At 38.9% G+C, this 25,597-nt stretch overlaps 1 protein-coding gene across 1 annotated transcript in view; it reads right to left on the bottom strand.

Annotated features, from left to right (window-relative positions):
• LOC101658967 (DDB1- and CUL4-associated factor 8-like) overlaps positions 1 to 25,597 on the bottom strand; it is a 141,439-nt gene that overhangs the window by 15,631 nt on the left and 100,211 nt on the right. The window contains exon 3 of the mRNA XM_045290788.1: positions 9,397 to 9,470. The gene's annotated coding sequence lies outside the window, so the exon portion shown is untranslated. The remainder of the gene's footprint in view (positions 1 to 9,396; positions 9,471 to 25,597) is intronic.

Raw genomic sequence — 25,597 nt, 5'->3', positions numbered from 1 at the left:
GAAATGGCCATCTAGCTCAGAAGCAACAAAGCCCACATGGAAGAAGCACACCAGCCTGGGTGACCACGAGGTGTCGAAGTAATCAGGTATCAGGCATCAAGGAACAAAAATCATATTGTAAATGAGGGTGAGTTCAGAGTGGAGACCCAAAGCCCATCTGTAGGCAACTGGACACCCCCTTGCAGAAGGGTCGCAGTGAGGAGACCAGCCAGTCAGGGTGCAGGGTAGCAATGATGAAACATACAACTTTCCTCTAGTTCTTAAACATTTCCTCCCCCGACTATCATGATCCCAATTCTACCTTACAAATCTGGCTAGACCAGAGGATGTACATTGCACAGATAGGAACTGGAAACACAGGGAATCCAAGACAGATGATCCCTTCTCGACCATTGCTGAGAGTGGTGATACCAGGAGGGTAGAGGGGAAGGTGGGGTAGAAAGAGGGAACCAATTACAAGGATCTACATAGAAACTCCTCCCTGGGGGATGGACAACAGAAAAGTGGGTGAGGGGAGATGTTGGACAGTGTAAGATATGACAAAATAATAATTTATAAATTATCAAGGCTTGATGAGAGAGGGGGAGCGGGGAGGAAGGGGGGAAATGATGAGCTGATATCAAGGGCTCAAGTAGAAAGCAAATGTTTTGAGAATGATGATGGCAACAAATGTACAAAAGTGCTTGACACAATGGATGGATGGTTGAATTGTGATAAGAGTTGTACGAACCCCCAACAAAATGATTTTTTAAGGCATTGTTTTGCATTGTCCTCTCTTTTTTCCAGTATTGAATACATGCACTTTCAGTGAAGAAGCAAGCTGAAAGGAGTAGTAATTTCTATAAATACCATCCGTTGTCTTCCATTAATATCTACCTTTGATTACTCAGTCTGTGTGTCGTGTCTATATATCCATCTGTTTCTAGTTCACTGTGATTGCATGATTCTGTATATAACAGGATTTATTTCTGTTGCCTTTAAGTCTTTGCAAATCTCCCAGAGTCTTCCTTTGCTGCTATCATTTTGGCCGACTTCCTTCTTGTTGTATATTGCCTCCCATTTCATCCAACTTGCTGGCTAGTTACTTCCTCTCCTTTTCCCTCTTAGCCCTAGAAACTATCAAAGGATGTTTCTTTTAGTGTATAAAACTTTCTTGACATTTTTCAATATCAATCTCACACAAGATTTGTCCTTTTGTGATCAGTTCACCGAGAACTATTAGGATCATCAATTTAAAAATAAGGACAAACTTATAGTCCTTGATACATGGCATCAATGTACTGCATAACATACTTAGAACACACAAACACCAGGATGCAAACTAGATACCTGGGATCTCCGGAAACAGTAGACACTTATGTGCATCAAAAGATCTTATATAAAGAGTAAAAGTAGAACCCGCAGACTGGAAAAATACTTGCCAATCACATATTGGAAAGGACTAATCTCTAAAATGTATTTAAAATGTCCAGCTCTCAACAAGAAAATGACAATCCAATTAAAATATAAACAGAGGACGTGAAGACTGCAGAAGACATTCAGGTGGTCAACAAACGTATGAGTAGATGTTCATGATTATTAGTCATTTTAGAGATATGAATCAAAATGAGTCATAACCCCACCCTGGCATGAAGAGCAAAGCTAAAAACCCACACAAACAAACACCATGTGCTGGTGAGAGTGAGACTAGAACCCTCATACACTGTTGGTGGGGATTTCAAGTGTTGCAAACACAGTGGAAAGTGGAAGGGCACTTGTTTTAAAATAGGAGTAACCAATACCCAATGACCCAGCGAGTCCTCTCCTTGGTGTATAGCCTAGAGAAACGAGAGCTGTGACACAGAGAGATATGTGCACATCCATGTTTGTAGCAGCACTATTCACAATAGCAAAAAAGGTGGAAACCTTCTGACTGCCCATCAGTGGAAGAACGGATAAACAAATATACAGTGTTCCATATACAAATGGAACACTGCGCTACATTAAAGAACAATGAATCCGCCAAACACCTCAAAGCATGGATGATATGATTTCTCTTTCTCGTTCTACCACCCTGCATTCTTTGTAATTATTTGAATATTTAGAACTCCATTTTAATGTATTGCCTTTAACTACATTTTGTTGCATTGATTCTTTTTATCATAAATTTAGACTCTACAATATAAATCTTTTAATGTATCACAGTTTATTTACAGTTAATCATAAATCAATTCATGTAAATGGTAGAAACTTTTCAACATATATTTAGTATAAGTATTTCAGCATATATTTAGTATTTGTTTTCTAGTTGTTAATATATATACAAATGCACTACAAACTCCATAAAGCAATATTATTATTACTTTTGCATTAAACAGTTATATATTTATTTAAAATTAATAGAAAAAAACCTTTATAGTTCCCAAATATTCACCATTACTAATTTCCTTTATTTATTACTTAAGATCCTAATTTCCCTCTGCCATCATTTCTCATATGTCTGAATAGCTTTCCTTAGCATTTCCCATAGTGCAGCTATAATGTGGACAAACTTTATTACTGTTCATTTATATAAAAATTAATTTAAAGTTCATCCTTGCAGCATATTTTTCCTGGATAGAGAATTCTCAGTTGACAGTTCTATTTTCCATTCAGCAATCTCCAAAGCCCCAGGTACGTTGGGTTTTGTTTGTTTGTTTTGTTTTTAGAGTTTGTAACTGATAGTCATGGGAGGATTGGTTTACTGAAAACAGAAACTCAGTTTGGATTTTCTGTAGAGACTTGACCGAATCCACTTAATCTTGGACAAAATTCTGATCAGTCAATTAAATAAAAAAGGAACTTCAAAATGTTCATTGAAAAATGGAATTTTGAATTCCACTCATTTGTGTCAGGAAGCGATCTGAGTTGGAAATAGAATTTTGGGAATCATTAAGATATAGAATTGAGGGTATCAAATCCATGCTGCTGAATTGATTCATGGAATGACTAATTATAGAGGGGAGCAGAAATCTGTGGATTGAGGTTTGAAGCCATCTAGAGTTTCAGAGTCAGAGGACTAAGAAGGAACCTGGAAGGGAACCTGAGTGGAAGTAGCCTGTAAGCTACAAGGAGAATCAAAGGAATGCTTAATAAACTTGGATTAAATGATATCACATTTTGCCGATGAAGATGAAAACTTCAAATTGACTAGTGGATTTAGTATCATGCAGATTACTGATGACCTTAAAGGGGCACTTTTTCTGGGATGGTTAAACTAAACTCATTAGTGGATTCAAGAAAGAAAGAGAGAAGAGAGGCAGCAACAGCTAGGATATATATACAAGTCTTTTGAAGAGATTGTAAATGGAAACAGAGAAATAGAGTAGTTATTGAAGTAGGAAGGTGCAGTTTGTGGCAGTTACATAATCTCCTGTCAACTTAAATAAAGGGGTGGAGTCTATCCTGTCAATCTGGTCACAGCCTTGTGGACATGGCCTTCTCCTGAGGATTTGGGGAACTCCTGTCTTCCTCCCTGGAGGCGGGACACACACACTCTCTGCTTCACCTTCCTGATGGCAGCCAGAGCCCTGGAGATGCTTCCACTGCCACTGGATCCACAAGACTTTCCATCCACTGGCCTGTAATCTTCCTACATTTGACATCATTGCATGTGTTGCGTGAGTCTCAAGAGGAATTTATAGACTGTTATCGGATATATGGGCTAATATGAACTTGATGTGGATTGGGCTGGGCTATTTTCTTAATATACAATTAGTCTTTGATAAAAAAAGCTCTCTCAAATACATATGAGTGTCTCTGAATTTGTTTTTCTAGTCAACTCAGACTAACAGAGTCAGAGAAGGATTTAAATTTTTTTAATGGCAGATATTATAGAACATTTATTTGCTGATGGGAATAATCTGAGGGACAAAGTGATACTGTAAAGTGTTGGTTGACAAACATTTTCTCTAAAGGTTGAGACAGTAAATTTTTTTGGCTTTGTGAGCCATAAGGTCTGTCACAACCACTAAAGTGTTCTTTTCTTTCCTGTCTTTTAATGACTTTTTGATGTCCTAATGTCATCTGAGGAGAAAGACAATGTGTTGCCCAGTATTTCCTCTTCTATTTTTAAAAGATTTTGTGAAGGATTGGTAATAATTCTTCTTTAAATTTTTGGTAGAATTCTCCAATGAAGTCACCTGGTTCAAACTTTTCTTTGTGGAAAGTTTCAAATTACGAATTAAACTTTCTTAGCTGTTATAGATCTATTCATATTTTCTATTTCTTCTTGGGTCAGTTTCAGTAATTTGTGTCTTTCTGAGAATTTGTCTATTTCTATTTACTATCCTTTTCCCAGTCAGTGTTGCTAACAATTTCTTATTGATCTGAAATCCTAATATTTTTTGTTTCATTGAGCTGTCTTATTGCTTCCCTTGTGATTTCAATGTTGACTCATTGGCTATTTGGGAGTGTGTGGTATAATTTCTATGTATTTATTCATCCTCAAATTATATTAATAACTTCTAATATAATTACATACTTTTAGATTAGTCAAGGTTTGTTTAATGGCCTAGCTTGTGTTGTGTCCTGGAAAAGATTCCATGTGTTTTTGGGAAGAATGCATGCTGATGTTGGGTAGAATACTTTACAGCTGTCTGCTAGGTCTAGTTATTTTATAAAGTTAGTCCCATCTGTTACATCCCTGCTATTCTTTTCTTTGTTGTTCTACTCATTATTGAATGTTTTGCATTAAATTTGTTCCTAAAATTTGTAACTATGCCATGCTAATCGTCCTCATTTCTTCATTTTAATTCATTGCCATTTTGAACTCTTTAAAAATTAAAGCACATCAGGGACTTGGTGTTGAATTAATAAATTCAGAGAATTACACTTATTCCAGTGAGAAACACCACTGAGTGAAACTGTTAAATGTTTTACAGTTTGAAACCTTCCTGAATAGTCCTTCTGAATGAGAGTTTGGAAAGATGGCAAATTGGAAACATAAATTAGGGATTTTCATTTCTTTGGATCTTTAACTCATGAGGGCAAGGTGATTTGATTGGTAAGTTAATTCTGGACTTCAACTTGCAGGACTATTTTATCTCTGGTTTTAATTATTCCCTGGGTCATATATATGGGATCAGATTTTTATTTAAATTTAGGGCATCTTTCTATTGGCATTTGTTGTTGGATTTTCTTAATGGCTTTATTTTATTTTGCTGCAGTAAGTCTGAAAATGCAGTTAGAAATCATTTGTATAAAAATAGTGAATTTTGGCTTTCGGCACAGAGAGATTTGTAATTTCATTTTTACCTATTTCAGGACATTCTGGGGGTTGGGAGTGGTAAAATACTTATTTCCAAGTAATTCACTCAGTAAAAGAAAACAACCAACGATGAAATGATTGCTATCACAGACCCAATCTCATGCAGGTGAGAGAATGATTCACCTCAGATATCATCAAACCCTAGAAAGAAATGCTAAACAGTTGAGGGACCTTATGTCAATGATTGGTCCAATTAGTTAAAAGCACAAAAGACTGACAACATTAACAAGAAAAGTTCTTTCGTAGTCTGTTAGATACCCAATCATTTATTCTCTGTCATCTTTATAGATGTCCCTTTATCTGGCCATCGGCCCTTCTTTCTTAATTGGTAAGAGCTAACTTGGTTTAAGGAGTCCCGGTGGAGCGATGGTTATGTACTGAGCTACAACCTGCAAGGTCAGCAGTTCAAACCACCAGTCCCTCCAATGGAGAAAAGCGGGGCTTTTGATGTCCATAAACAGTGACAGTCTCAGAAACTGAAAGAAGCAGTTCTACCCTGTCTTACAGTCTCCTTATGAATCGGCATAGATTTGATGGCAGTAAAAAAAATGGGTTTGGGATTTTAAAATTCCAGAGTTCTATCTTGCAGTGTGGGCCCCGATGAGTCAGTAGTTTGTTTTGGTTTCGGGCTCATAACTTAGCCAGAGAAGAGAATGGTTTTTGTTGTTGGGTGTTGTCAAGTGGATTGTGACTCATAGTGATCCCATGACATAGTAACACTGTCCCAGAGGGTTTTCTTGGCTATCATCTTTACGGAAAGAAGCAAGCCGCTGTGTGGGTTCACACCACTAATCTCTTCTTTAGCAGTCAGCTGCTTAACTTCTTCCGCATGAGGGATCCTTTGGGTTCCTTAACATCTCAAACCAAACCAAACTCACTGTCATCAAGTCAATGGCCGACTCATAGCGACCCTATAGGATAGGGTGGAATTGCCCCGATGGGTTTCTGAGACTGTGAACTCTTTACAGGAGTAGGAAACCAAGTCTTTTGCTTATGGAGTGGCCAGTGGATTCAAACCACCAGCCTTGTGGTTATCAGCCCAATGCATAACCACTGTGCCACCAGGCTTAACATATCAGAATTCAATTATTTCCTTATCTTAAGACACTCTCATCTGAATGGTGAAAAATAATATAATAACCACCTGGTCTGCTTCTAAATGTTTTGCCAACTCATGTGACTGCACTACTCGAAGCCTTCTAAAGACACCCCATCACTTTTGGAGGAAAAGTCGAATTCCTTAAAAAGGCTTTAAGACATGAACTGTCCTATGGAACCTCATCTTTTACTAGTCCCTGTCTTGCTCATTGTTTTTCTCTTCCACAAATATCCACATAACCTTGCACTCCATTCTTCCCTAAACTTTGAGGACTTCTCTAAACACAGTACATAAAAGATCAATTCTTTTCACAGCCAGTACTTTATCTTACCCTATTTAGTTTTTAAATAACACTTACTGCTTAGCTTATTAGTTACTTAGCTTACTAGCATTTTTTGAGTTTAAAAAGAGCATTTTATTGTAAATTATGAGAACATTTACAGAGCAGACTATCAGTTTTACATTCAACAATTCATATTCATTTTGCTTCACTTCATCCACTGCAACATCTCCAGTGTACCCTAACTGACCCTACTTTCTCCCTGTGCTTCCTATTTCCATTACTCCTTTCACAATTCTTTGAACTTTATGCTGGGAAAAATGTTGCCCTTTTGATCTTAAGTGGTTGATTATTCTAACAAGAGAATAAATTCAATTCCAGGCTGAAAGGGCCATATTCTCTGGGGTCCCACTGGTCTCCATCAGATCAGTAAGCCTGATCTCTTTTATGTTTTTGAGTTCTGTTACAGATTTCATGCCTAGTCTACTCAGGAATCCCTTTCTCAGCAGTTGATAATGATAAAGGGGAACCATCTAATTCATTTGGGTTTAGGGTTGTGGAGACTGATATTAGCGTGGTCCATTAATCCATTGGATTGTTTTTTTTTTCCACATGCCTTTCAATGTTCTTCACTCATCTTTCCTCCAGGCAGGGAGAGATCAAGAGCTGCACCTTAAAAATTCATGAGCTTTTAAGACCCCAGTTGCTACTCATCTAAGTAGCATGTAGAAAATTGATCTTTGTGAGTTGTGGTATTCCAATTGACCTTGGTGTCCCCTGAGACTATGGTCTTGATGACCCTGGGCCCAGCAGTTCATTCCTCCAAGTTATTTGGAAATGGCTACAAGGTTTGCATGACTTTGCCTCCTGTATGCTCCACCACATTTGTAGATATATTTTCAAAAAGGTAAATACACATATACAAATATTCTCGGTTTTATGTATACACACACACACACACTCCCAGTCTCCTTCCTACAGCTGACCAGCTTGTGTGTCTACCTAAGCATCTACTAGATCACCACGATGGAAGTAGTTGCCTCTGCTGCCTTTACCTCCTGCAAACTTCCCAATGTCTTTCTGTGCACCCATCGTTTTTCCCTATCCACCCTCTTGATGTATATTGGCTTCCCTTTCATCTAAGTTAACACTTGTGAACTCTTTAGTCCATTTTCTTCCCACCTTCCCCTCCTGCCTGGGACGACCACCCAATAATGTTTCTTTCAGCGTTAAAACCTTTTATAAAAAAACGTTTTGTAATAGTGGTATCATACCATTTTTGTCCCTTTAGGTTTGATTAATTTTAACTCACAGAATGTCCTCCAGATTGATCTATGTTATGAGGTGTTTCACAGATATGACTATTCTTTAATATTGTGTGTATGCTTAGATCATCATTCATTTCTTTCCATTTTATTTAGGGTTTCCTCTTTAATGTGACTGTAGTTTTTATCTCTTTCTTGTTTTGTATGCCACTGTTTCCTGAGTGACTAGACCATGGCTTGAGATTCTGTCACTGTCCAATAAATAGCTGGGCAATGATGGATTTTTGTTGACAGAAAATGTGCTGAGAAAGAAAATTAATTAGTCAAGAGATGAACAAAATTAACCAGAAGAATATAGAGCATTTTTCATAGTATTCCCCTTATAGTAGTAGCAGATGTTAGCTCCATTTTCACTAGGCCACTTGGTTAAAATTTTATATTCCATCTCATGTTTAAAATTTCCTTGAACTACAGAGTTTGTGTCTTCACTGGCACAGGTGGAAGAAATGTATTTTTAATAAATAATAGAATGTATAAATATTTACTCAACAGTAATCGGCTGAATATGCAAATAACAGTGGCTTAAATACTAAAGAGATCTATGTTTTTTTAACAAAAATTTTTTGAAGTCTTTGACTAGTTCAAGGCTCAAAATTATCATGGTTCTGAGTCAGTGTCTTTGCAATTTTGGAAGCATAATGGAAGCAAGATGAATGCATTTTCACGCTGCAATGTCTCAAATTGGAAGGATACATGCTATTGATGGGCATTCACTCATGTGTGCTCTCTATTTTGATGAAAGAGATTCAGTCTTACAAGTCCCTTTATATGAGAGCGTACCCCCTCCCCACGGAAAAATACAACAGAATTGTGCTGGGCTGAGAGGAGCTTTCATAGTACACATTTTCCCTGCTAGGTGAGCATTGAGCAACTCTCTCTGAGTGAGTGCACCCAGTGACGTCGCCCAGAAAGGTTCTCTCTGGTCACAATGAATTTTTTCATAAAAGCAGTTTTACTCAAACCTTGTTTTTTGTGATGGCCAATTTAATAGAACAGTGTGTGGCTGTGAAATTTTGTTTCCTGCTTGGGAAAAATGCCACAGAAACTGTTGTGATGTTGACTACAGCTTACAAGGACAGCACTAAACTCAAGTGTACCAGTGGTTTTCTCTGTTTTAAAAAGGTGAAATGTTGATTGATGACAAATCTTGGATGTCGACTTGTGATGCATTTGGAGTTTGTTCCACCAGGTCGGAATGTTAATTAAGGTTTCTTTTTAGAAGTTCTGAAAAGATTTCATAACAGTGTACAACAAAGAAAGGCCTGATATGTGGAAAATGGGGACTGGTTTTGCCACCAAGACAATGCACCTGCTCACACAACCACTCAGTGCACCAGTGTTTGGCAAAAAACAAAACAAACCAAAAACAGCAACGTGCCTCTCTTGCCCCATGCACCTTACTCACCTGATGTCGCTTCGTGCAACTTCTTTTTGTTTCTGTTAATGAAGACGGGCAGGAAAGGACAGCGGTTGGATGACCTAGAAGAGGTGAAGGGAAAAAAAATGAGGGAGGTGCTGTCAGCCATCCAAACAGATGAGTTTGAAAAATGTTTCCAAGAATGGAATCACAGATTTCATAAATGTATTAAGTGTAATGAATAGAGAATACTTTGAAGGTGATAAGGTTGTTTTGTACAAAAATTTAAATACATTGCTTTGGGAAAAAATCTGCTTTTTTAGGGGTATCCCCTCGTATGCCAAAAGCCTGAATTTGGCACTATACCCTAGAAGGGTCTGGAAATGATCCTCTGCACATTTTAGCCTCCAAACTGGGACGCAAAGCAAGAAAGAATTCCCACCAAACAAAACAAAAACCAGTGCCATGAGTCTGTTCTGACTCATTGTGATCTTATATAGGGTTCTGAGACTGTGAGTTGTTACTGAGTCAGAAGCATCATCTTTCTCGTGGGGAAAGGCTGATGGGTTTGAACTGCCAACGCCTTTCACATAGTGCCGTCAGAGGAATGCAGTAGCTGCTGATGGAAGAACTGCACTGCCTGTCAGAGTAATAATTTACAATAATACATTAAAAGCCTTCTTTGAATTCCATAGCGCAATATTAAGGAAAAAAACAAATCAAATCATATAAACATTTTCTTGAATTTAAAAGTATGCCGACACAAGGATTCCTTTTTCCTCCACCATTCATTCATATTAAGGAAAAGTTCATTCTAAATAAATAATAAGAATAAGGTAATTAATAGGGGAAAAATTGATGAATCAATATTTAAATATAAGGTTTTAAAAAATCTTATAGTACATATATTTATAATAAGTGTGTAAGTCTTATGTATTTTATACTGATAGCACTATGCTTTTCTTTCATTATTTCTACCTTCTTTCCTTTTCCTCCTATAGTGCATCTACTTTTTTTTCTTATTTACATTAAAAGAACTTTAAAGCAACATATTAATTTAAATAAACATATGCATAATCCGTATGGATACATTTAAGGGTGTAAGTCAAAATATACTGCAATTAGTTTTCCAGCTCATACATATGTGGATTTATTCCAAGGAAGGCGTGTTTACACATGTCTTTTTGATCAGTGGATGGCTAAAGACAAATTCCCTTAGTAGTACACGTATCTCCTTTTGGTGCCTTCCCAAAAAAGAGACGTTTTTGTGCCATAGAAAAAACAGGATTTTATGGTCAAGGTTAACTTCAAATTTTTAACCAAACTCCGGTTGACATCTTCCCAAACAGTTGGGGCTTTGCAACAAGTCTACAGGAATGTTGTCCCACATAAACTAACACTTTATAATGGAGATAAAGATGAATTCAAGGCAGAGAGATCAGTTTGGAAAATTATGGCAACTGTTGATATGGGAGTCCAAAGGGGTGATCTTGATAGATTTTCCTTAAAGAACAATCACTAGAGCTTATTATGAAGAAATTTCAAGAAAGGTGAAAAACTGCATTGGTGAGCAAAGGCCAGGGAAGTTGTGCAGAGGGATTTTTTTCCCGATCACAACAATGCACATTAGTACAACAATGAGGGTGGCGAGGACTGTGCCACAAACATTTCACTGGGAAGCTATACCCTATTCACACCATAGTCTTGAGCTTGCACCCATCAGATTTTTTGTTGTTCCCCAAACTCAGAACACATTTAAAAGAAGCAAAATTTGAATCATTTGGTGAAGCTGAAATTACTGTTGCCCGTGGTACAGATCAGAACTCATGAATTCATCAGGAAAAGGATTAGAGAAGGAGACCCTGCTTTCAGAAGTGTATAGACCTAGATGGAGGCTATGTTGAGTAATAACAGCTTTACATTTTGAGATTTTTAGTTAATGAAAGTTTCTATTATTTTGTCTGGAATACTTTTTAACTCACCCTTGAGTCTGTTTGTTTGTCTTTTTTTCAGTGAATAGCTGACTGGTTCTTCATTTTAATCTATGAGATGGCAAGCTTGCCTACAGAAATAAAACACCAACAAACTACACCTGTGGCCATTGAGTCAATTCCTCCGCATGACAAACCCTTGGATAACAGAATCCAACTGCTCAATTAGGGTTCTTGGCTGTAATCTTTATGGAAGTCGGTGCCAAGTCTTTCTTCTGCAGTACAGTTGGGTAGGTTAGAAAAGTCACTATTAGGTAAGCAGCTGACTGTAAACTGCTATTTATATTCAAAACGGAAGATTTTCTTCTCTTTACGTGAAATATTAATGTCACTGATGAATATCCAATAGTTCATGGTAAAGAATACATTAAAAGGGGGCAGAATAATTGGTAAACAGTTGGAAAATTGATGATTGAGTCATGTTTGCACTTAATTATTTGTAGAGCACCTGAAAAGCATTACAATCACCTAACTCTACATGTTAGCACATAGATTTAGATGAACGTTAAGAATACTTCCTGGAGAAGCACACCAGCCTACCCTGACACAAATGCTGAAGACAAAACGGGTACATAAGTAAATGCGGTGAAAAAAGCTGATGGTGCCAAGCTGTCAAATTACACAGAATCTGGGGTCCCACATGCTGGAAGATAAACAAGGGGCCATCTAACTGAGAAACAACAAAGCCCACATGGAAGAAGCACACCAGCCTGTAAGATGACAAGGCGGTGAAAGGGTCAGGTATCAGGAATCAAAGATCAAAAAAAAAAATCATAATATTGTGAATGAGGGGGAGTGCAGAGTGGGGACCCAGGGCCCATCCGGGAGAAATTGGACATCCTGCAGGGAGGAGAGGAGCAAATCAGAGTGCAGTGTAGTAACGATGAAATATGCAATTTTCCTCTAGTTCTTAAATGCTTCCTCCTCCCCACTACCATGATCCCAATTCTACCTTACATATCTGGCTGGACCGGAGGATGTGCACTGGCACAGATAGGAACTGGAAAAACAGTGAACCCAGGACAGATGAACCCCCCAGGACCAGTGGAGAGAGTGGCGATGGCGGTAGGGTGGAGGGAAGGAGAGGGAGAAAGGGGGAACAGAGGACAAGGTCTACATGTGACCTCCTCTCTGGGGGATGGACAGCAGAGAAGTGGGTGAGGGAGACGTGGGATGGGGTAAGATATGATAAAATAATAATAAATTACAAATTATCAGGGGAAAGGGGGAGTGGGGAGGGAGGGGGAAAATGAGCTGAAACCAGGGGCTCAAGTGGAAAGCGGGTGTAAGAATGATGAAGTCAACATATGCACTAAAGTGCTGGATGCAGATGACGTATGTACAGATTGTGATGAGTTGTATGAGCCCCTAATAAAATGATTATTTAAAAGAAAAGAGACAGAGGGCAGAGAAAAGTAATTGGGAGCATAGTTCAATTCATAAGTTCAAATTTTATAAATATTCCATTGCTATTGTTTCTGTTGTTATTAGGTGCCTTCAAACCAGTTTTAACCGATAGCAACCTTATATACAGTACAGTGAAATGTACCCCAGCCCTACACCATCCTCATAATTGTTGTCATGTTTAGGGGTCTACATCAATAAATCTCCTTGAGGGAAAAAAAAAAAGAATACTTCCTGGGAAGTACACAGACTATGTGTGTATATTGCACTTTATCACGCACTAGTAGACATTAGTGTAATTTGAATATTCTAAAACTACATTAGAAACATAAACATTTTATATAATGACTACACATATCCATCAAAAGTGTCTGATTTTAAGGGAGCAAATCACACTGGTGATGGATAATACTATAAAATATAAACATTAAAAAGTGACATATGTAGATTTGCTTTTGCATTCATTTAATTACTTAACTACTGTATCTCTTTATGACCTCTATAAAGTTCTTTCTGAGCTCCTTCCCTGTCAATCAGACTGGTGCAAAACTGTGACCTCAGGTTACCTTGCTGGGAATTTTTACCTGAAAAGCCTGGTCATTCTCTTTCTATAGGACTATCAGGGGTTAGGTCAGGTTAAGAGACTATTATAAACTTTTGTTTTCTTTTTAAGAAGGAAATAATTTTCAAATTCTTCATAACACATAGCACAGGTGCCCTCCTCAACTTTTTGATCTGATAAACTGATAATGCCAGATCAAATTTCCCAGTTTAGTTGTGGAAATCTCCTTCTTGAGTATATTATTAATTTTGCAGTAAAAACAAACAGCAACACCAAAACAGTTTCTCCTAAAGGACGTAAGACTTTCTAACCTCACTCTAAATGTCTTCTCTGCCATTGTGTTCCTTGTCTAGATTGATCTATGGAGTGTATTTAAAGAAAAATTCACAATTAAACCCACTGACAGTCCTTCAGAAAGATTTGCTACTGCTTTTAACAGGAAGTGGCTAATCAATCACCCGGAAGCCTTTTGTTTGGGGGGAAGCTAAGCAAATCGTAAGGGTTATTTACTCATAACCCATCTACGGCTACTCACCTTAAATGATTTCTTCTTGTTAAAGAAACATTTACATATCACAATTTGGCTAAACTTACATTGTTTCTTAAATGGTCAGTGGGAGGACTAGATGTCATAGAATTATAGAATTAAAGCCAAGCAGCTTTTGTAGTCACCCAGTCTAAAACCCCATTCTAATTTTTTTTTTAAAGTATACAGCTGAACAAGAGGAAGAATCTTGCTCAAGAGCACACAGATAAATCAATTTGGGCTGTGTTCTTTCTTAACTGCCACCTGATGCCTAACTTTTAAAATGAAAGCCACCATAGCTTTATTCAATAATAACGTTCAACTTGCATGCTGAGCAACTAATACTGAGCAATGAGGTTGAATTATATGGAGAAGGATGTGGCATCAGGATTGCAAGAAGACTTATTAACAAACTCTGAGATGCACATGACACAGGGTTGCTTGCTGAGAGTGAGAAGGACTTGAAGCACTTGGCTGATGAAGATCAAGGATTGCAGCCTTCAGTACGGACTACAACTTAATGTAAAGAAAACTCAAACCCTCACCACTAGATCATTAGGTAACATCGTGATAAACAGAGAAATGATGGAAATTTTCAAAAATTTCATCTTGCTTGTTTCCAAAAATCAGTGCTCATGGAAGCAGCAGTCAAGGCATCAAACAGTGCAGTGCATCGGGTCAATTGCTGCACAATACCTAACGAGAGTGTTGGAAAGGAAGGATATTACTGGGAGGACTAAAGTGTGCCTGACCCCAGCCATAGTATTTTCAGTCGCCTAATCTGCATGTGAATGCTGGACACTGAATAAGGAAGGAAGAAGAATCGATGAATTTGCATTATGGCGTGGTCAAAGAATATTCAAAGAACTGCCAAAAGAACAAACAAATCCACCTTGGAAGAAGTACAGCCAGAGTGCTCCTTAGAAGCAAACATGTTGAGACTTCATCTCACATACTTCGGACATGTTATCAGGAAAGACTAGTCCCTGGAAAAGGATATCACGCTTTGTAAAATAGAGGGGCAGTGAAAACGAGGAAACCCCTTAACATGATGGGCTGCCACAGTGGCTGCCACAATGGGCTCAAACCTAACAATTGTGAGGATGGCACAGGACCAAGGAGCGTTTCTTGCTCTCGTACATAGGGTCGCTGTGAGTTGGAATTGACCTAACAGTACCAATCATAGCCTACATATACTAAGTTGACCAAACTTATATGTAAATATTAAGACGTAATATTAGGAGCCTGAATAAGAGTTCTGGCACATCGCTGAAAATAGGCTGGAGAGATTCCTTTATAAATTCTTGTGTTTAGGCATCAGAATCTCTATCTTACATAGGACATAAATGTTGATTCTTTTCTTCATTATGGAGAGGATGATATTATTTAGAACTTGGTCACTACACTTATATGGCAGGTTCTATGCTAGGCTCGAAACACATTTTTACATCCAAGGGTGACACAAAAGGAGCTCTGGGGAAGAAGTGGGCTATTTGTTGGGCTGCTCATCGCAAGGTCAGCAGCTTAAACCCACCAGCAGCTCCACAAGGAAAAGATGAAACTTTCTGCTCCAGTAACGATTTCGAAGCCTCAAACTCACGGGGTCAGTTCTATAGTCTTTATGAGTTGGGATCGACTCAATGGCAGCGAGTTTGGTTTTCAGGGGTTGGATGAATGGCACAAGTGGCTAAGCCACTAATCAAAAGGTTGGAGGTTTGAAACTACCCAGTCACATCAGAAGCTTGCCTCATCTCTTTGCAAAAGGTCAAAGCCTTGAAACCGCTATGGCGCCTTGCTCTATGCACATGTGTTTGCCATGAGCTAGTGGAGTGTGGTGCTTTACTTCTTCTGACTCTTCTAGCCATAGGCTTTGGAACTCCCAACAAACAGCCAGATAGGAGTATGCATATTGGGTGTATTCTCTCTTTCTGATGGGTCTGGGTAAAAAAAAGGTAGGAGAAGATTCTGAGAATTAATAGGTATAATTGGGATTATAAAAACGTGGAACTCTAATGTGGGTATCAATCACCTTTGCCATCCTGTTGGATATAAAATAAGCTACCTCAGGATCAGGAAGGGGTATCTCACTATCATTAAGATAAAAGAACCAAGAGTAGGGTGTATCCTGTGTACCCAGGTGTATTAGTCTAGGTACTTTGGAGAAACAAATCCACGGCGACTCACGTATAAGAGAGAGTTTTATGTAAAGAAAGTGTGCATCACGAAAACATCCCAACCCGATGCTGCCCAAGCCCACAAGTCCAACATTAACCCATTTACCCAACACCAGTCCACAAAGTCCTCCACCTCACAAAACAGAGGCAATGATGCCGACTGCAGGAGGTAAGCTGAGTCAGTAAATGAAAAAGCATCTCAGCACTAGCAGGGGTCTCCACACGGCTGCTCCAGCACCCAGGGCTGCATCGGGATAGGTCCATGCGGCTTCTTCTTGGGGATGTCTTGTAGGAAGTCAATCTTGCAAGCTGAAGCAGGGAGCTGCTAAGGCAGCTGCACCCTGGTGCGACCATCACAAAGCAAGAGACCTGAGAACTAGAAAGGCAAGGCTTCACCACTCATTTATCCCTCCGCCTTTCAATTAGCCCCACATGTGATTATCGGCCAGGCTGGCACAATTAACTAACTCACCAGGGATCTCCACTCATTGAAATTCCTTGATCCAGGGACAGAAAGCTGTAGCACCAGAGAAAGCAGAGGAGTTCCAGCAGCAGAGCCAAGACTCAGAGAACCAGGCAAAATGGTGGGCTTCCAAGCACATGGTGCGAGTCAACTTGGGTGCCTTGGGGCAGGAGATTCACTTGTAGAGCGGAGTATCGCCAGATACTTCATTGGAGGAACTAACTTAGCTGACCTGTGGAGCTAGAGTTGAGTACCTTTCACGATTAAGTCCTCTGGTAGAGTGGCTTTCTCCTTATTTTTCATTTTATTGGTAATACTACAAGAGTTCTGGAACATTGCCCTAGCAAAGCAGAGGCCAAGGGGCTATCTGGCTGAGAGGACAAGACCAGCAAGAAGTATGCTTGTGGACACAGCTGAGAAATACGTGTCCAGGCTAGCAGAATTTTATCCCAAGCATTTCTGATCCTAAATAGCAATCTGTTAACTTCCCTAATAAACCCCACAATTGTGAATCTTGTCTGTGAGTCTGTGTGGCCATTTCTGTGAATTCAGACCCCGCAGAGACAGTGTTGTGGGAGATGGCTGGTGTCAGAATTGGTCTGATCACGGCTTCATAGAAATAGGTCTTGAGCTGAGGTGGAATTTGCTTCTTCTTCCCCCTTGTGAAGTCAGAGGAAGTTAGACGCTGTCTTCAAGGCATGTTAACGGTTGCAACTGGACTCAGAGGGAACGAACAACAACAAAGCATATGTGGAGCAACTAGAGCAGTGGTTTTCAACCTTCCTAATGTCGCGACCCTTTCATACAGTTCCTCATGCTGTGGTGACCCTCCCAACCATATAATTATTTCTGTTGCTACTTCATAACTGTCATTTTGCTAGTTAGGAATTGGGTGACCCCTGTGAAAGGGTCATTTGACCCCCAAAGGGGTTGCGACCCACAGGTTGAGAACTGCTGATCTCATGGGTTTGAATCATTACACTTTCAGTGCTTTAACCCCTGGGCTGCCAGCCTTCCTAATTGAAAATTAAAAACAATGAAAGTAAAAAAAAACACTGCTATCACATCAATTTTGACTCACCGTGAACCTGCAGGACAGAATAGAAATGTGTAGTTTCTGTGACTGTCAATATCTACAGAAGCAGACTGCTTTATTTTTCTACAGCGAGGTGGCTGATAGGTTCACATAACCTAGCCCAGGGTGAAATCTGGGCGCCCCCCCCCAACTTTGGGTGGAGGCACTGAAACTCTGGAAGGGAAAGATCTTCTCCAGGGCAGTTTGTTAATGAGTGACAGAACTGATTCAATCCCTGACCTATTTTTAATTTCAAAATCCAAGCTTGCATCCATTTTGATAACCCCAAAATGTCATTCTCTGCAGCCCATGCAAATAGTGAAGCAAACTGATTTCTCTTCTGGTTTTACTGAAAATGCGTTTGCGCAGTTTTCTTTTCTATGGGTAAGTAAACTTACTCTGCACAAATTCCTACATATTACAATTAAATGCCAAGAAAAGTCCAATCCTTATAACTGGACCAATAGGTAATATCAAGAAAAGGGCAAAAGAGTTGAGATGTTATGGATTTTGTCTTGCTCAGATCCACAATCAGTGCTCATGAAAACAGCAGTCAGGAGATCCAGTGACACTACGACACTACATTAGGTAAATCTGCTGCACAAGACCTCTTTGGAGTGTGGTAAAGCAGGGAGGTTACCGTGAGGACTAAGGAGCACCTGACCCAAGCCGTGGTGTTTTCAATCAGCTCATCTGCATGTGCAAGTTGGCCATTGAACAAGGAAGATCAATTAAGAATGGATGCATTTGAATGATGGTCCTGTTGTAGAATATTGAAGAGTCCCCATGAACTGCCAAAGAGCAAACAAATCTGATTTGGAAGAGGTACAGCCAGACTGCTCCTGAAAGGCAAGGATGGCTAGACTTAGTCTCATAGACTTTGGACCATAGTGTCAGGAGAGACTGGTCCCTTGAGAGGGACACGATGCTTGGTAGAGAAGCACCGAAAAGGAGGAAGGTCCCTTACAGAATTAAGCGACGCAGTGGCTGCAACAGTAAAGACAGTTAAGAGGATGGCACACAGCCGTGCAGCGTGTCGTTCTGTTGTGCATAGGGTCACTATGAGTTGGAACACCACCATCATAAATCCAACATGTGAAAAATGGTTCTTACGGCATCCCTTAGCCTGCTCGTCACTACTATATATGGAATGGTATAGCAACAGCCCTAGTGGGGCTGGCGGCTAACCACAAGGCCTGTGATTCAAAGCCAAGGGAGAAAGCAGAGGCTGACTGCTCCTCTAAAGATTGTTTTCCCTCCTCATCTCTCCTATAAAGATTTTTTTTAAGTTCAAAAATCAGACTGTAACTGTTTACAGGAGTAGAAAGCCCCATCTTCCTCCCAAGGAGGAACAGGTGGTTTCAAACTGCTGACCATGCTGATCACAGCCCAACGCATGGCCACCACACCACCAGGGAAACCTTCTATCACGCCCCTATGAACTGGAATCAATCCGATGCCAAGAAGTAACCTTCTCATGTATAAAACATAACCCAGTACAATTTTCACAAAGAAAACTGGAGACCTATTTATATGAAGGACCAGGAAGCCAATTAAGTTTCAGGAGACTGTGAAGTTCACGCAGAGGGCCACGTCTCCAAACCAAATCTCCAAACTCTTGTCTGCTCTGTATGCCGTGCAAACTGGTATACCAGGTTGAAGTAGGAATGGAAAGGGGCTGGGGGAGAGCAATTTGGAACTCATTATGTAGGCAGACATCCACTCTATGAGGTAGTCCTTCCTGAATAAAAATGTGCTGCGATGTAGCTGGGGTGTTATTAGCCGAAGCATGTTTACATTTCAAGTATAGTCATGTTTCTATTGTCATAGTAATGAGAGACAAAGATGGCATGGGGTGCTTAAAATCACATAGATAGATGAGAAGAATAATGTATGTGACCATTTCTATTTTAGTCGATATCTTTGGATACATGAAAGTTATCTGTAGAATATTATTTTAAAATTTAGGTTTGGCATGCTTTAATATTAATAAAATTGCTGAGGTGCCAAAAGGAAAATGATGAATCCAAGATGAGTCAGAATTGGCTAGGCAGCAGGGGGGTTTCTTTTTGGTTATATTTAAAGTGTTTTGTTTTGTTGTACATATGGTCACTATGCGTTGGAACAGACTCTTTGGCATCCAAAACAACAACAACAACAAGGCTTTAATAAGATGGATGAAAATAGAATCTTTCCAAACAGTTGAACTTTCAGTGCTCATGGACAGGAGTTATTACTTGAGATATAATTTAAAGGAACAGCAGCAGCAGCATTTTTTATAACATACATTAGCACGGAACTGCATGCTAGATAAATGGCATTGCTTCTCTGAGCCTTAGTTACCTAATTAAATGAGCGATTTGATAGTAATCTTAAAATAAGCATATGCATATTTTAAATGGAGATCCTTAATGAGAAAAATAAATGAAATTGCTCAAGTCATACTTATAAAACTGTCAAATATGTGTCCACGTGAAAAGGAACACAACGAGGGAAAATATTTACTTTTGAACTAAATTATTTAGAGTAGAACAAAAGGAATATAAGTTATATATCAGAAGAAAACAAATGCTTCTAATATGTAGAGTAATAAAATAATAGGTTAATAAATTGTGGAGCGCAGACTTCGTTTTTTTCCCCATAACATTTAATTTTTAGTTAGTTCAGGCACACATGCAGTAGTGACTACACTTGACAAATTTCCTGATTTATAAAGCCAGGGTTTGGTAGTTAGTTTTAAATGGGCTCCACAGTTATACAGAGGAAACAAAGCAGGTAGGAATTTAAACCACAGAGATTTTAGGCAGCCTCAAAAAGACCCTCTCCAATAGCTGTGGTTTTTGTGTTTGTTTGTTTGTTTGTTTGTTTGTTTGTTTGTTTGTTTTTTAGAGAGGAAGCCATTTGGTGTCAGAATTCTAGTAAAATGATAGTCTTCTCATATATGACTCATAATACAATTCATGCATGAAGTACACACCTGCCAGTGATTTGGCTAAAGTAATTGTTTACTACATGTTGAATAAAACAAATTAGAGTCCGTCTCTTTTATAATATCCTAGGGTGGTGGCATGGTGTCTTAGTTAACTACCTAGTACCAATGGACTAGATATGTCACAAGTGGGTGGCTTAAAAGAGGAGGATTTTATTCTGTCATGGCTAGAAGGCTAGAAGTTCAAATCAGTATCTTGGTCAAGTTGATCACTTTTTTGAGGCTCTCAATTTTGTTTCTGGCATCTGCTAATGATCTTCAAGGTTCATTGATATTCTTCGGTATTCCTTGACATTTCTCTCCTTGTATGTAGTTCTGATATTTTTATAGGTCAGAAATAATTAGGTTTAGGATCCACATTACACTGACCTGACCTCATTAACATAACAAAAGAAAATTCCCTTTTCCAAACAGGATCACATCCACATGTATAAGGGTCAGGCATTCAATACATATTTTGGAAAACCCACTGCCATCCGTTGATTCTCACTAATAGTGACCCTACAAGGCAGCATTGAACCACCCCTGTGAGTTTCTGAGATGGAAATTCTTTACAAGAGTAGAAAGCCATGTCTTTCACTAAAGAGATGGCTGACCTTGTAGTTCGCAGCCCAATGCATATCCATTGTGCCACCGGGGTTCCTTTCATAACGAGCAGACTAGAACAAGGTTTCCCAATGTTGGCATGAATGACATTAAACAGCTGCCACTGAGTAGATTCTGAATCATCCCTGGACAACCAACTAACAGGCTAGTGACTCAAAACCAACCCGAGGTGCCTTAGAGGAAAGCCCTGGTGATCAGTTTGTGAAAGGCCAAAGTTATGACAATACTGGGGAATACAGTTCTACTCTCTAACACAAGGGTTGGATGACGGATAATTCTTTATTGTGGGGTACTAGTATGATCACTGTAGTATCTACTATCTACCAGTAGTGAGTCCCCCGCTCCACGGCCCCCTGCTGTGATAATCACATTTTCCTTGGACGTAGCCAAATATTTCCTGGGGGACAAAATTGTCCCTGGTTGAGAACTACTGAGTTAGGAGTATAAAATATCTCATCAAAGTAGAGAAATTTGTTTTCTTTACTTTTAGCATCACAGACCTACTGGGAAATCTAACTCTCTTCAGACAAATTCCACATAGAATCAGCATTTGCTTAGTGCATCTAGGGGCCAAGGACTCTTTCAACCCACCCATTTGTTTACAAGGTCTATTTTAGACAGCATTTCTAAATAATGGATGGGAATGAACATGAGGAGCAAATCGTAGAGATGAAAGAAAATGAATATTCTCTAGGCATCTGACACACTAAATCTTTTTAACAAAATCCCTTGCTATACCAAGGATTCACTTTAACTGCCAATCAAATCACATCCTACAGTCTGTAGGTAAGTAAATCCTGTTTTCCTCCATAATACTATGGAAAGTCCATGTCAGGCTGTGATCCCCCGCCCCGCCATGACATTCATATTAAGTTAATGTTCAACTTAAAGCACATATCTTCCAGAAACCAGAAATTTGAATGTAGCACCTTCAGTGACAAGCAATTTTGTACTAAACCTAGGTGTGTCCATCCAAATAAAACAAAGAGGAGAGCTATATTATTTGGAAGATGTTTCAACTGCCAATCTCTCTTAAAAAAATAAAATAAAATAAAAACTACCCCTTCCCCTCTCCTTGTACGCTAATGCAAATAAATACGCTTTCATTTTCAGCTGCTTGCAAAGATTTTCTTTGGTATCGCTTATCCCAACTATATCTCCAACCATACAGTCAACCTGTTGATAATGACATTAACATTTCTCCCATAACCAAGCCTGTCTGCTGATAACGATATCGTTGCTAATGACAGCTCCAGGTTTTCAGTATCGTAGCTTCAAGTTTCAGAAGACCGTTTCGCTCACTCTCCCTCACCAAGCTCCACCTATCCTGGTTTTAGTCTGTCCACACACTAGCATACGTTGTAGATTTTCATAATCAGAATGTGAATTCAATTTCTGCCACATTGCTGGCATGCAATTTTTGGCAAATTACAGCTATAGCATTCTCAGCTTCACATTCCTTATGTGGAGAATAAAGATAATCATACCTATATTACAAATGTGTTCTGAAGCTTATTATGTGCATCTTCCTTGGATGGTCCACTGCCCAATATCTTATAAACAAAATTCATGCTCATAATGCAAATAAGACAAAAGAAACAGAAATTGATGCCTAAGTAAAGATTAACTATCATTATCCATTTTTCATTCTTTCACATATGAGCATTCTTTTTCATTCTCACAACCAATATCCTAGTTTGGGCATTTATTAACTTAATGATTTATATGGTGTTTAAAAAATGTTTATTTCTTAAGGAAGTACAATGATGTTTCTTTTTCCCCATGCTGACATAGATTTAAATACATCCTATAAATGCCTAGAGAATTTGGGTTATCTTAATCACAGTTCTCTTAAAAACAATTTTGCAGGAATAGATGAAGGAAAAAAGTATATATCTATTTTAAATGAAAAATATTTTCTGGTATAAAACCAGCTATTTTAGGAAGAGATCAAATCTTGTTAGAGTCATAAGTTACTGAATGGCTACACTTTGATTGGGCTCTTACATGTGATCTTTTATTCGCTTCTTTTCTTAATACCTTAAATGTCATTCTGATAAAATGTGTAGCTATTTAAAGTTTCAGGTAAATATGTGGAGACCTACAGAAAAGCTGCTGGGTCGAGGCAAATGCATTTCTGTCTTTCATGTTCGAAGCTGCTTATTTCTGAGGGGCTTGATGACACCTGGGGTCATTTATTAATGGACGTGCAGCCTATGCGCTCAATCTGTAGCTTTTCCATCTCCGGCAAGATTAACTTCAAACTATTTATTTCTTTAGAGATAATAGTTGCTCTAAATGAAATGACTTCTGTTGTCATTTCAATTGCATTTTGAATAGTTTATATTATAGTGCTGAAATGTAGGCATTTAAGAGAATAACAGAATGAAATTCAGTTTGATGTAAGATCGTGAAGGGCAGAATCTGGGGTGGGCAAAAGGAAGTGAGAAGACAGAGGTGAGTAAGGCCCAATTTTAGAGAACTTGGCAAACCATTGTAACGAGATGGCGTTCTAGGGTGCTTTTACCTGTGAACTATTTGAGTTAATGTACCTGTTAGCAGGATCACCTTTGAAAAGATCTGGTAGGGGGACTTTGCTGGGCAAAAGTGTCAAACACTACTGAAAATTCTAGAAAGATGATGTTAGAGAATGAGAAATTCTATCTCCTTCCACACTTTCAAATGCATCTGTCGTAAAACATGTATAACAATATAAATGCCTATTGACAAGGCAAGCAGTCTGTAGATCCCCGCATATGCCCTATACATCCCTGTACTTTTTTAAGCCAGTCAGATTCACACATCTGTGTTAGTGGAGTAGCTAGTGATGGCATTTGAGCTTGCAACCCAGATAAATATTTGAACCCGGGAAGACCATTCTTCAGCCTGTAGATTGCATGCATCCAAGCTCCTGATCTCCCCTAATGTATCTTGCTTTAATATAGGGAAAATAATAAGCACACGTGGGACAAACATAAAGTCAAAATTTAGAAAATGCACATTACAGAAAATGAACTGCTCTCATAATTGAGCGCTCCCGCCTTACTCTCCCAAAGTATCCAATATCAATAGTGTTTTCGCATGTTCCCCAAAAAGTGTCATGAACATATGCTATGTATATATTTCGCTGACTTTGAGCAAAAATAGCTAAGCTGTACTTTTTGTTTCTTTACATTTACTGAGAAACACATGCATTTCTCCATACTCTTAATGATCTTCAGGGTACTTATCACTTCACTGCCCTATACAATCATAGGGCAGTGAAGTGATCATTGTGTGTGTGTCTCACTACAAGGAGCTCGGAAGGCTTCCTGGGTTGTGTGGGTCCCTCCTTGGGAGAAAGATGAGGCTGTCTACTCTCAGAGTGGCAGTCTCAGAAACCCAAACAAGGAGTTCTACTCTGTTTAATGGAGTCCCGGGAGTTGGAATCAATTTATTTGACAGTGGGTTTCTTTCACTACATTGTCAAATCCCTAAAGGCAGGGATTTTTGTATTGTTCACTGTTGCATCACCAGTGCCTGGAACTCAGTATGAGCTCAAATATTTACTTAATGAATTAACGGTGACTCGTTTGTATTGTCCATGCCAGCCCAAATCCTGCCTTATCTTTCTTCTTTGTGACTGCATGGCATTTGTTGATAGAAGTAACAGTCATTAAGTTCAATATGCATAGGTTACACTCACTCGTGACAAAAACTGTAATGTGGTAATGTATTGTTGTACATTACTCTTGAGATGACTGTGTGAGTACATTTGTTATAAATGAACTTTGAGTCCATTCATTAAATGCATTCCTTGAAGGAAAACTGCTAAGTCAAGGTATATGTGGATTTAAAATTTGATAGATGTGCTCTCAACTGCATTCCTAAAAGGGAATTCCAAGTTACAAAATCACAGTAAAACACATGCTTCCCCATATCCTTTCATGTCATCAGGCTGGGGCTTCACGTGCCCTGGAGTAAACAGAATATATCAGAGAGAACATTAGTAAGTGATTTCACCTCTTAGAGCTTTGGATTTCTCCATTTGTAAGGAGGACAAGATAATAAAATTTGCCTTGAATGCTGTTTCAAAGGGAGGACCCAGTTTGGGGGTTTCAGAATGGATAACAAATGAAATTAAGAAAATTATATATTAGAAAACAATGTGGTTAATTGTCAATTTTTCATAGATAATATTGTAGTGTCAATTTCCTCATTGGCATGATTAAGGACTGCATTTCCCCATGGGGGGAAAATATGCCTTGGCTATTTTAAAGTTTTTTGACCTCTAAAAAATGGATCACCGAAATGCAATGTACGCACTTCTATATTATGTGTTTGTTGGTTGGGGTCAGACAGCGTATTTTAGCAGGAGAAGCCTAGTCGTGCTGTTGGTTTCCTGGAGTTGTTTCCACTCTTAATGACCCATGTCCAACAGCAAACACGCTCCCTGACTCTGCCGTCCTCACAATCGCTG

This window comes from Echinops telfairi, unplaced genomic scaffold, assembly GCF_000313985.2.
Source record: "Echinops telfairi isolate 266 unplaced genomic scaffold, ASM31398v2 ScPeMD7_54;HRSCAF=185, whole genome shotgun sequence".
Classification (NCBI taxonomy): Eukaryota; Metazoa; Chordata; class Mammalia; order Afrosoricida; family Tenrecidae; genus Echinops; species Echinops telfairi.
The sequence above is the reverse complement of the archived record's forward strand: the minus strand, read 5'-3'. Positions and strand labels throughout refer to the sequence as shown.